The following is a 12,966-nucleotide window of genomic DNA, read 5'->3' on the forward strand; positions in this document are numbered from 1 at the left end:
CCAGTCAATGTAAACAGTTCTGAGCTAGATGGACCAATAGTCTAATGATGATGATGATGATGATAATTTATTAAATTTGTATAACACCCTTCATCTGAAGAGCACAGGGTGGTTCACAACAACAAAATACAAAATAAGAACATAATACATAATAAAAATGATAATAAAGATCAGTAAAGATCAGTAACCCCCTACCACAAATACAGTTAAAAGGCCAAGTGTGTTGATCAACCAAAGGCCTGGTTGAAGAGGAATGTCTCCACCCCCATTGATCAGCCCGGACACTGAGGTCCAGCTCCGAGGGCCTTCTGGCGGTTCCCACCCTGCGAGAAGTGAGGTTACAGGGAACCAGGCAGAGGGCCTTCTTGGTAGTGGCGCCCGCCCTGTGGAATGCCCTTCCATCAGGTATCAAGGAAATTAACAACTATCTGACTTTTAGAAGACATCTGAAGGCAGCCCTGTTTAGGCAAGTTTTTAATGTTTGATGTTTTATTTTGTTTTTAATATTTTATTGGGAGCCACCCAGAGTTGCTGGGGAGACCTGGCCAGATGGATGGGGTATAAGTAATAAACAACAACAATAATGCTGGTAGCCCCTCCAGGTTGCATATATGTGTAAATATGGAGTGCTGTGTAACAATATAACTATATTTAAAGCACATGACTACCTCCCCAAGAATCCTGGGAACTGTAGTTTCCTTATCACAGAGCTACAATCCCCAGCACTCAAAACCAACTACAGTTCCCAGGAATCTTTGGGGGAAGTAATGTGTTTTAAATGTCTGGTAAGGATCTGCCCTATTAATGATGTGCATTATTTTCAATGGTTCTGTTCTGAGTAGAACTCATAATGGCTACAGCCCACTGTCCAGGGGATGCTAAAGATATGAAAATGCCTTGATACAAAATCAGGTGGTTTTTTTTGTCATTGCATACAACACAAAGTTATATGGAGTAAATAAAACAAATGGAAAATAAAGAGAAACCAAACTCTCTTGTGTTCAGTGGGACTTACTCTCAGGTAAACATGAAGCTGAGGCTCCAATACTTTGGCCACCTCATGAGAAGAGAAGACTCCCTGGAAAAGACCCTGATGCTGGGAAAGATGGAGGGCACAAGGAGAAGGGGATGACAGAGGACGAGATGGTTGGACTATAGTAATAATAAAGTAACAAACACGGAACAGGAAAGAAGAGGGTAATAGAGGGGAGCTGATACATGAGGAAGAAGTGAATTCAAAAGGAATAATATAATATAATAAAATAATATAATAATTTATGATGTTGGGAAAGATGGAGGGCACAAGGAGAAGGGGACGACAGAGGACGAGATGGTTGGACAGCGTTCTCGAAGCTACCAGCATGAGTTTGACCAAACTGCGGGAGGCAGTGGAAGACAGGAGTGCCTGGCGTGCTCTGGTCCATGGGGTCATGAAGAGTTGGACACGACTAAATGACTAAACAACAAACATGTGTAGGGTCACAGCATTACAGTTTCAAAGCTTATGGTTTCACACCTTATGACATCTTAATGTTGGAAGGACAATTCTGCCCATCTTCAGTGATCCAGAGTTCAAAGGACAAAAAGCTTCCCTCACCACCTGGGCTTCCACTGGGGCACAAATTTCCTCCTTTGGTTAACTCACCAAGATCCGTCTCCAGCGTCAACAGAGGGCCCCAAAGCAGCACCCACTCCAAGAAGTGAAATACATTCAAAGGAGCACCCAATGAGTTAAACATCAGGAAGGGAAAGGCAGAAGCGAGAACCCAAATTTGGAGCGCCTTCCTGGGTGAATCCTGTTCTCCAGGGAGCTCTTCCTAGGGGCAAACCAGCCGCTCCAAGAGAGGCAGTCATGACTTTCCTTCTTCCTCCTCCTATAGCTCCTTTCTCATTTGCTCATTAAAATGGGAACCAGCTGCAGGTCATTTGTATGGAGTTTTCAGGGGGCTTGCTGGGAATTGTAGTCTTGAGGAAGTGGAAACTTTGGCAGGGAGAAACCGTCGGAACTGAAAAGAAACTGCTGAGGTTTTGTTTTTATTTCAATACGAAGAATAACTTCACATTGTTTTCTTGCTCAGCTTTCCTATAGTGTCTTCTTGAGACTTAAAAAAAAGGATGAAGGATGTAAGAAAATGGTTTGCTGGGAATCAGGAATGGTGCTGATATAAATCACCCCCACATACCCCACATGAATGGATTTGTTTAGCCCAGTTGGACAGGCAGCGTCACCCAATGGATAGCTCATAGCTGTCAACATTTTCCTTTTTTAAAGGGAAATTCCCTTATTCTGAATAGGATTCCTCGCAAAAAAAGGGAAAAGTTGACAGCTATGAGTAGTTGCAAGGGATGGGGAGACAGGATCTTGCCCTAATTCGAACAATCACACCACACTGGCTCTCTTATTGAATTGAATGCCAATTAGGGAGTTTTCTGGGTTGGCAAGGGCTGCTGGGGATTATAGTTCTCATAGAATCACCAAATCACAGAGTTGGAAGGGACCCCAAGGGTCATGTAGTCCAACCCCCTGCAATTCAGGAATCTCAGCTGAAGCAGCCATGACAGATGGGCATCCAACCTCTGCTCAGAAACCTCCAAGCAAGGAAAGTCCACAACCATGCATATTTTTATACAGTGGTACCTCAGGATGTGAACAGGATCCGTTCCGGAGTCCCGTTCACATCCTGAACAGAACGTAAGACGCGACTGCGTGTCTGCGCATGCACAGGTCGTGTTTTGCCACTTCCAAGACTATGCGTGACGTCATTTTGACCGTCTGCGCATAGGCGAGCAGCGTATGACTGTACTCCTCTGACATCTCCCATGCCCATGCTCAGAATCTAATTTGAAGTTTATATAGAGATCTATACATTTATAAGATTTTAAAATCCTGACTTGTCACTTTAAAAAACCTACAAGGAAGGCAGGCCTTTGTCTTCCTGCAGGTCCACCCCATATGTCAGAATGTCCCCTCACAGTCCTTACATTTCCAACCTTTCTCCAACCTTAGTTGTTTAGTCGTGTCCAACTCTTCGTGACCCCATGGACCAGAGCACGCCAGGCACTTCTGTCTTCCATTGCCTCCCGCAGTTTGGTCAAACTCATGCTGGTCGCTTCGAGAACACTATCCAACCATCTCGTCCTCTGTTGTCCCCTTCTCCTTGTGCCCTCTATCTTTCCCAACATCAGGGTCTTTTCCAGGGAGTCTTCTCTTCTCATGAGGTGGCCAAAGTATTGGAGCCTCAGCTTCAGGATCTGTCCTTCCAGTAAGCACTCAGGGCTGATTTCCTTAAGAATGGATAGGCTGGATCTTCTTGCAGTCCATGGGACTCTCAAGAGTCTCCTCCAGCACCATAATTTAAAAGCATCAATTCTTCGGCGATCAGCCTTCTTTATGGTCCAGCTCTCACTTCCATACTGGGAAAACCATAGCTTTAACTATACAGACCTTTGTTGGCAAGGTGATGCCTCTGCTTTTTAAGATGCTGTCTAGGTTTGTCATTGCTTTTCTCCCAAGAAGCAGGCATCTTTTAATTTCGTGGCTGCTGTCACCATCTGCAGTGATTATGGAGCCCAAGAAAGTAAAATCTCTCACTGCCTCCATTTCTTCCCTTTCTATTTGCCAGGAGGTGATGGGACCATTGGCCATGATCTTCGTTTTTTTGATGTTGAGCTTCAGACCATATTTTGCGCTCTCCTCTTTCACCCTCAGTAAAAGGTTCTTTAATTCCTCCTCACTTTCTGCCATTTGTTATAAGAAAAACTGCTCCCTTTCCCTTATGGGGTATTTCAGAGCCTGTATAGAGTCCTTAAGTGGGTTTCCCCATCGGTAGAAGAAAATAACAGAGGCCAACCGTAGTAAGCCTGATCTTTATTCAAGGAACTGTTGCAACATGGTCCCCACTCACCACATGCAGGAGGTAGGAGAACCCAGAACAATGCTGTCCAAGCCCTTATACAGACTTTTGAAATTGCCCACCCTGTAGCCCAAGACCCCCCCCCCGAAAAACCCCCATCATACATACATCACAGAAGGAGGCACTCTACAGCAGAAGTCCTGCCTGCCAGGATAGTCACTGATTGCTTTACCTGGGCAGCCTGGCCATTCTTTTGTGATGGTTAATACTTTAGCTCCTGAATCCAGCTCACAGGCTCACCCTTTTCATACACCAATACAGGATTTGCAAGCAAAAAGACAATAGGAAGGCTTTCCCCCTTTGCCTCCCTTATTGCAGAGGAATATTTAAGGTCATTGGGAGAGTCAAAATGGCTTCAGGGCTGCTCTCCCATACTATTTCAGACACATGTTCATATATTTAGATATGTGTGCATTTATGATTATTTATTCTATATCTGAGACCTTAAAATTCTCATAACACATTCTTGTACCTTTGAGCTAGCTTCTCTGTGGGTCTTTTTTGATATCTTTGAGCCACAACTTCTATTCCCCTTGATCCTCAGCAGGGCTTGGCTGAGGGGTTTTTGGAGAGCAGCAACATCTGCAGGGCATCACATACGCCCGGGACAGGGAGCCTGTGCTCTCCAGATGTTGCAAAGCCACTGCTAAGGGATGAGGGGACTTTGGGAGTCCAACAACATCTGGAAAACTGCAGCTTCCCTGTTGCTGAAACTGAAAATAATCCACATATATAAGTTTATTGGAGTGGCACAAAATACTTCCTGAGATGTGTGCAAACCTGGTGGCCACCTAGAAGAAACGTCTGACCTCTGTAATTGCCAACAAGGGTTTTGCAACCAAGTACTAAGCCTCCTTTGCAAAGGGATCACATACTTATTTCAGTTACAGATGGGTAGCCGTGTTGGTCTGCCATAGTCGAAATAAAAAAATTCCTTCCTGTAGCACCTTAAAGACCAACTAAGTTAGTTCTTGGTATAAGCTTTCGTGTGCAAGCACACTTCGTGTGCAAGCACACTGTGTATCTGAAGAAGTGTGCTTGCACACGAAAGCTTATACCAAGAACTAACTTAGTTGGTCTTTAAGGTGCTACAGGAAGGAATTTTTTTATTTATACTTATTTCACTCATTATAATGCACGTCAATTTCTGACTTTTGTGTTCTGGGTTTCTGGGGGGTTTTCCTATTGTTACTCTGTCTCTCGCAGCTACAACAAACCTACCATTAAAATTATGGACTGGTCATTTCTTCATCAGAGGGCAAACGGGCAAATTTAGCATTTGTATTATATATATTTCCCAAATTGGCTTTGAACTGAGCAAATGCCCAGGGGACAGAGCGATCAACCCCCCTTCCCACCTCCCAGGAGTCGCCTTGGGAACAGAGCCTGGATTCCTAGAGAGGATTTTGACGCGTAGCTTTCTGTTTCGAATGAGACTCGCTTCCCGGAAACAACGTCACGAGCAGCTGCTTTTTGAAAAATTCCCGGTTTTCGGTCAGCTCTCTCTTTTTCTTGCAGCGTGGCTGAAGCTGGATCGCGGATGCGCGCTGGGCTCGGTGAGGAGATCTCGGCTAAGCTTAGGGGAGGCTTTTGGTGTCTGCAGAGAGATGGGAAGCAGAAATTAAAAGAAGAGGCGGGTGTTTATTTTACTATGAAATAAAGTCAGAAAAGCCTATTTCCGAATTAAAAATTAAGATAGTGCGGGTGCGTGTCCCCCCCCCCCTCTTTTCCTTTTGATTATTTTGCTCTTTTTACACATTAACTTTGTTTGGGTTTTTTATTGCATTATATGTTGGAAACCCTTCATAAAATCGATTTAAAAAGGAAGGAAGGAAGAAAAACATATGACTTTTTTCAGGATTTGAAGTTACTGGGGGGTTGGGAAGCATCCGCGCACCAATAGCAACATATTTTAAGGTGATTCCAGAGCAGAGCCTCTTTCTACAGATTTCTGCTTTTGCACCGCGAGGTAAAAGGGGGAATTTCAACGGCGGGTCTAAAGCGCCCCTTCAAAAGGGTTTAATCTCCTTTGCAAGTTTCCTAGCCTGGTGTGGTGGTCTGTGTCCCCCGTCTTTTCAACTTTTGATTTCCCCATTCCCCAGGATGTTACAAAAGTGAGGCAGAGAGAAAGAAAACTTTTATCAAAATAAGGCACAGGGTTGGATTTTACACGGAAAGCTGTAACTGAGAATGGGAGTCTGCCTACCCAGACATATATTTTAATATGAACTTGTATTATATCATGTACATTGAGTACAACTCAATCTGGTTGAGTTTCTGAAGGCGATAGCTATTGCTACTGGTTATGCTCTGCCTCCAGCTCTGCTTTTGAATATCAGTTGCTGAGAATTGGGAGAGAGTTTCTTTTTTATATATATAAGATATTTATTAAGCTTTTTTAAAGTATTACAATAAAAATGAAAAACAAAAAAACAAAAATACAAAATAAAAATAGTTAAAAACACACAGATTTTCCATTGCTTATTTTCCTTTAACTTGTTTCCCGGACCTCCTCATACCTCCCTTTTTTGTATTCCAGTTCAATTTGTTGGTTCAGCAAATCCCTACCCTCTTTATTTATCCTAATCTTTAGTCTTAAAATAGTAACGTTAAATTTTTACCTATTAACAACCCATTTTTCATAATCCCTTAAAGCATTACAGCTGGAAACCACTTAATTTCTATCCAACATCATTCTAACATTCATTAATTTTACAATAATTCTGTAGATAGTCTTTGAATTTCTTCTAATCTTCTTCCACCGACTCTTCTCCCTGGTCTCGGATTCTGCCAGTCATTTCTGCCAGTTCCATATAGTCCATCAGCTTCATCTGCCATTCTTCCAGAGTGGGTAGATCTTGTGTCTTCCAATACTTTGCAATGAGTATTCTTGCTGCTGTTGTGGCATACATAAAAAAGGTTCTATCCTTCTTTGGCACCAATTGGCCGACTATGCCCAGGAGAAAGGCCTCTGGTTTCTTCAAGAAGGTATATTTAAATACCTTTTTCAGTTCATTATATATCATTTCCCAGAAAGCCTTAATCCTTGGGCACGTCCACCAAAGGTGAAAGAATGTACCTTCAGTTTCTTTACATTTCCAACATTTGTTATCGGGCAAATGATAAATTTTTGCAAGCTTGACTGGGGTCATGTACCACCTGTATATCATTTTCATAATATTCTCTCTTAAAGCATGACATGCCGTAAACTTCATACCTGTGGTCCACAACTGTTCCCAGTCAGCAAACATAATGTTATGTCCAAAATCTTGTGCCCATTTAATCAAAGCAGATTTCACCGTTTCATCCTGAGTATTCCATTTCAACAGCAAGTTATACATCTTTGACAAAATCTTAGTTTTGGGTTCTAACAGTTCTGTTTCTAATTTTGATTTTTCCACCTGGAAGCCAATTTTCTTGTCCAAATTATATGCCTCCATTATCTGATAATAATGAAGCCAGTCTCGCACTTTATTTTTTAGTTTCTCAAAACTCTGCAGTTTCAGTCTATCGAGAATTGGGAGAGAGTTTCTGTTGCATTCAGTTCCTGCTTGTAGGCTTCCCACTAGAGGCAACTGGTTGTCCCCCTGTAAGAACAAGGGACCCTCTTTTGGCATTAAGTGGTTCATAAATAATCCTAAGATATGGACCTTTGGTCTGACGGAGCAAGGCTCTTCTGGTGGTCAATATATTTTTGTAACGCGAGCTGCCCTAAATTGAGTAAATGATGTTTTAGTCTTGCATCTAATCACAGTCACTCTTGTTTCCCCCCTGCTTTCCTTAGTGCTGCACTGTTTCTGCGAGGTGACCCATGGCGGATCAAAGCCCCACAGTTCACTTCTTGTGGAAGTTGAGGATTTTTAAGGGAGGCCCATCTCCTACTCTCCTTTTTTATATATATTTTTCAAATTAAAAATTTACAGAGATATATCAAACATAAATCATAAAAACAATATTCCAGGGAATCTCCTGGGCTTCCATCCTCCCCTTTGTGGGTCCTATTATTAATCATTTCTTCCTGCATCTTTTATGACAGCCCAAACCTATTACCTCTTCAATTTTGTCCAGAATTAACCTTAAACTACAAGTGATATTGCAATCCTACTAACAATTTTAACTGTTTACATTGGTCTTTAAGATAAGTTATAAGTTTTGCCCATTCCTTATTAAAATTTTGGTCTTCCTGATTACTGACGCTTCTGGTCATTTTAGCCATTTCAGTGTAGTCCATTAACTTCATCTGCCATTCTTCTCTGGTAGGAACTTTATCTTCTTTGCAGCTCTGGGCCAGTAACATCCCTGCAGCTGTGGTCACGTACATAAATAGTCTTTTCTGCTGCTTTAGGATAAAACTTCTCTGTTTTATCGTGTTTTTAATATTCTGTTGGGAGCCACCCAGAGTATATTATTATTTATTATTTTCCATTTCCCACCTTATCCCTGTAGAGCAGGAGAAGGGCAGCTGAGACTTCCTCTGAAATAAATATGGTGTCTTTAAGGTTCTTCCCCGATATATAAAAATATATAATCCAATCATGGAATAGGGATGCTTATTGAGGGCTTGATTGGACCCAACACTATTGCTCTGCCCTAAAAGGTCTCCTTTCTCTTTCTCTTTCTCTCTTGGAGATGGCATCTCAGGTGGCGGCTGTGAGCTCCCCCATGGCAAGCCAGGCTTTGTGTTATGTCGAGAGAAGGCCGCTGGCCTCTGAAATCCAGCGAGGAGATGGTGATGAGAAGGCCTCCCTCTATCAGATCCTGCTTGAGCTCATGGATGCTGTGAATCGCCTTCCTGAGCCGACCTCAGCTGGATCTCCTTCCTGCCCTTCAGGAAGCTCAGAGGCTCCTTGGAGCCTGCAATGTATGTACTTTATAACCTGGGGCCTCAAATCTTCTCCCCTTCAGAGTCACTTCAGATGGCTGAAAATTCCTGAGGCCCCCCCTGACATGAAATGACAGTGCAGGGGCGGAGCTCATCAGATAACCAGTGCTATATGGAGGCAGCGTGTAGTGTAATTGGGTGCAAATGACTGGCATAATTGTCTGTGGATACCTATTCCATCTTTGGACATTTGCTAAATTCTCTGCCTTGCTGTTTTTCCCCCTTGTTGCAAGGAGTTCTGTAGGTCAGCTTCCTGAAGTTAAGTACAGCCATTTGCACGTATCTTTACTCATCCCCTATACTTTATTGACCTTAATTTTTAGGGTTGTAAGTTGTTTTGAATCGTTTTAATATTGCGTTTAGGTGCTGTAACTGTCCCTTGGACCTTTGAGTGAAGGGTAGGAAATAAGTAAGTAAATAACATTCTCCTTTCACACTCAACCTTATTTTCCTTCACCCAGCTCCTGTTGCCAGTTCCTTCCATCCTTCGGCCTTGGCCCAGTATACCTAAAGGAGCGTCTCCACCTCCAATGTTCAGCCCGGACACTGAGGTCCAGCTCTGAGGGCCTTCTGGCAGTGCCCTCACTGCGAGAAGTGAGGTTACAGGGAACCAGGCAGAGGGCCTTCTCAGTAGTGGCACCCGCCCTGTGGGTCACCCTCCTGTCAGATGTCAAGGCAATAAACAACTACAGTGGTGCCTCGCAAGACGAAATTAATCCGTTCTGCGAGTCTCTTCGTCTTGCGGTTTTTTCGTCTTGCGAAGCACGGCTATTAGCGGTTTAGCGGCTATTAACGGCTTAGCGGCTATTAACGGCTTAGCGGCTTTAAGAAAAAGGAAACAAACTCGCAAGAACTCGTAAGACGTTTCGTCTTGTGAAGCAAGCCCATAGGGAAATTCGTCTTGCGGAACGACTCAAAAAACGGAAAACTCTTTCGTCTTGCGCGTTTTTCGTCTTGCGAGGCATTCGTCTTGCGAGGTACCACTATATCTGACTTTGAGAAGACACCTGAAGGCAGCCCTGTTTAGGAAGTTTTTAATGTTTGATGTTTTCTCCTGTTGGGAGCTGCCCAGAATGGCTAGGGAGGCCCGGCCAGATGGGCGGGGTATAAGTAATAAATTATTATATTACTATTCCTCTCTGGTCCTTTTGCATTCACTTCCTCCCGTATCAGCTCCCCTCTTTTACCCTCTTTCCTGTTCCGTGTTTGTTACTTTATTATTACTATAGTAAATATTTTACTTTTCTCTCTCTCTCCTAGAGGAAGTTGTGGATGAACCAGTTTCTTCTGGGGAGGAGCCAAAAGCCCCCAGTGAAGCCACAGATGCCCACAGAGAAGGGAGATCCTGTGAAAGTTCAGAAGTCGCAAAGGCCTTGCTCAACATCTACTTGGGGCACTGCTGGGGCTTGGCCCACATCTGACGGCTCCTTCAACGATAACCTTCTCTCCAGAACCTGACTCCTTTTGATGGCAGTGAGGGGCAGAGGCATGGGACTTGTATAACTGCCCGCATCTGACAGAACAGTGGGGAGGAGAACTGGGATGCTGTGGAAGCATCCGACTTTTCAGGATTCCTCAAGTGAATACCTCTCATTTCCTGGCATTGCATCAGGTGCAAGACCCATTGGAGTGAATGAATATGACTAATTGGGGCATGTTGATTTCAATGAGCCTACTCTTGAGTTCAGCTTAGCTGCACAACACTTGAAGTCCCTCTTTATGGCTTACCTCTTCTGGGAAGCCTTTGGCCTATATGCACAGGTACCTTTGTAATTAAGACCAGGGTTGTGGTTGTTGTTGTTGTCATTGTCATCTGCCCTTCTCTCAAAGGTCCCAGGGCAGGTTAGGGCATTAACCCTCCCATTATATGTCAAGGAGATAAAGCACTACACAACTTTGAGAAGACATCTGAAGGCAGCCCTGTTTCAGGAAGTTTTTAATGTTTGATGTTTAGTATTTATATTCTGCTAGAAGCCGCTCAGAGCAGCTGGGGAAACCCAGCCAGATGGGTGGGGAATAATAACAACAACAACATAAAATAATAATTTATTACTTATACCCTGCTGATTTGGCCAGGTGTCCCCAGCCACTCTGGGCAGCTCCCAACAGAATATTAAAAGCATGATAAAACATCAAACATTAAAAACTTTACTAAACAGGGCTGCCTTCAAAAAGTCAGATGGTTGTTTCTAACCTCACTTCTTGCATGGAGGGAACTGCCAGAAGGCCCTGGGAGCTGGACCTCAGTGTCCGGGCTGAACGATGGGGGTGGAGATGCTCATCAATAATGTATTCTAAGTATACGTATTTGGAATAATCATCTGCCTCCTCTTGAATCCCGCTCCTTCTTATTAAATTTATTACCCGTCCCTCATCATCAGGTTTCAGGGTGGGTTACAACAAATTAAAATTCAGTCTTAAATTCAAGTTGAAGCAGATTAGAGACACAATAATATTGGTGGGGCCCTGAAAACAAACATCTCGGGTGTCTAAAGGTGTGGGGAAGGAGGAGCCCTCCAGGTGTTGTTTAACTGCACCTCCCATCATCCCTGGCTGTTGGTTGTGCCTCCTTTTGCTTCCTTACATCTGTTCTAGATTATAAGATGCTTGTGGCAGGGACTTGTCGTACCTGTTCTTTGTAAAGCCCCATGTTCATAGTGCCGTATGACTGCTGCTATGATTGCAACAATAAAATAATCAAAGGCATTTAAGACTGAGCTGATCCTCCAGGGCAGCTGAGGTGTTATTTTTTTGTTTTTATTTTGTGCACTGGGTGATGTTCACAATTAATGTGGAAGCTCAGGCACCACCCAACACTTATGCTGGTGCCGGAAACCCAGAAGTGTTGTGTTGGGGGAAGAGCCGTCGGCTTGTGAGGATAAGGAAGAAGTCATAAGTAGCGAAATCTGCAAGGTGAATGTTTCATCAAATCATTGACTGCTTCTGTGTGACCACCATCACTTTATTTGTAGGGCGACCTTTGCACAAATAAACCATGCTCAAAGCGGCTTACAACAAAGTATCATGAAATCAGCAATTGCAAGCATGGTTTCATAATACTGTAGCAACAAATTTGAGTGGACATACAAAAAAACAAGGAAACAGCACTACTGTAAGTGTAACTACATTGCACCTTCTGGCACGAACGCAAACATGAAAGCAGTTGAAACATTTTTGCCTTGGTTCTAGCTGCTGCTGCTATGTCAGCTACAAAGAATCAGGTTAGTCAGATCAAATGTCTAAGGACTCAGCTAAAAAGGTAAAGGACCCCTGACAGTTAAGTTCAGTCACGAGCGACTCTAGGGTTGCGATGCTCATCTCGCTTTACTGGCTGAGGGAGCCAACGTTTGTCCGCAGACAGTTTTCCCGGGTCATGTGGCCAGCATGACTAAGCCGCTTCTGGCGAAACCAGAGCAGCTACTTACACTTTGACATGCTTTTGAACTGCTATGTTGGCAGGAGCTGGGACAGAGCAATGGGAGCTCACCCCATCGTGGGGATTCGAACCTTCCGATCGGCAAGCCCTAGGCTTAGTGGTTTAGACCACAACTCCAGACCGGTCCCAAGCACACAGCTATACAGCAGCATATAAAAGTGTGTTGTAAAGTGCATTATACAAATGTGACACTAGATGGCGATGGTGAGCTATGGAAAATTCAATAAAAAGCATTTTCATGGCATTTTTAAAATATGTGTCTAGAGTCCACCTACATTTTTGTTTCTGTAAAGAATTACTGCCTCATTTGCATCACCCTACAAGAGGCTATAAAATGGTTAACATGATTAAGTGTTTGTGTTGCTAATTTTTTTGGCTGCTGCGGGTGGTCGGTATTTACAACTTGCAGGATTCCTAGTAGAAAATGATCCCAGGCTCTAACATGGCTAAATGCATAATTTTGTTTGCCAGATCTAGTGGTGTCCTGAATTGCAGCATTTTCTCACACACATTCCAAATGTCTGGGACATAGATGTGTTAAATTACAAACAGGGTAGTGAGGGGCACAGATTCTTTTAGCCTGGTGCACCAGGTCTTTTCTCCCCTCTCCTTGTACCTTGCAGGCCAACTTTGACAGATGTGCATAGTCACCCACCTGTCAAATATCTGACAGAAGGATGAGGTCAGAGCTGAGGGATAAAGGTTGTTTTCTGCTGCTCCAGAGAAGCGGACAC

At 43.5% G+C, this 12,966-nt stretch overlaps 1 long non-coding RNA gene across 1 annotated transcript; it reads left to right on the forward strand.

The window, feature by feature from the left end:
- Positions 1–5,398: 5,398 nt before the first annotated feature.
- LOC308471308 lies at positions 5,399–12,548 on the forward strand. Its single transcript, XR_013982888.1, has 3 exons — positions 5,399–5,470; positions 8,544–8,775; positions 10,057–12,548. It is a non-coding gene; the product is annotated as an uncharacterized lncRNA (long non-coding RNA).
- The last annotated feature ends 418 nt before the right edge of the window (positions 12,549–12,966 follow it).

This window comes from Podarcis pityusensis (assembly GCF_964106645.2).
Source record: "Podarcis pityusensis genome assembly, chromosome: 2".
Classification (NCBI taxonomy): domain Eukaryota; kingdom Metazoa; phylum Chordata; class Lepidosauria; order Squamata; family Lacertidae; genus Podarcis; species Podarcis pityusensis.